This window comes from Arachis duranensis, chromosome 6, assembly GCF_000817695.3.
Source record: "Arachis duranensis cultivar V14167 chromosome 6, aradu.V14167.gnm2.J7QH, whole genome shotgun sequence".
Classification (NCBI taxonomy): Eukaryota; Viridiplantae; Streptophyta; class Magnoliopsida; order Fabales; family Fabaceae; genus Arachis; species Arachis duranensis.
The window spans coordinates 49,481,397-49,481,632 of NC_029777.3; positions in this window are offsets into that span (position 1 = coordinate 49,481,397).

Here is a 236-nt window from a genome sequence, read left to right on the forward strand (position 1 = left end):
AAAACAACCACTCCAAGTATCACTAAATTCATAAGGCTTATAAATCAATTAAAATTCAATTAAAATTAGCTTAAACCTCATGAGTTAACATTAATTTCATGGTGGTTGTTTGATTTAAAGAAGTTATGCATTTTCACTCCAAATCACTTACTTAAGATGCAAGAAAGTGCATAGAGACTAATAAAACAAGTGAAATTAGCTTGAAAATGGGTATATGATGACTTGTCATCACAACA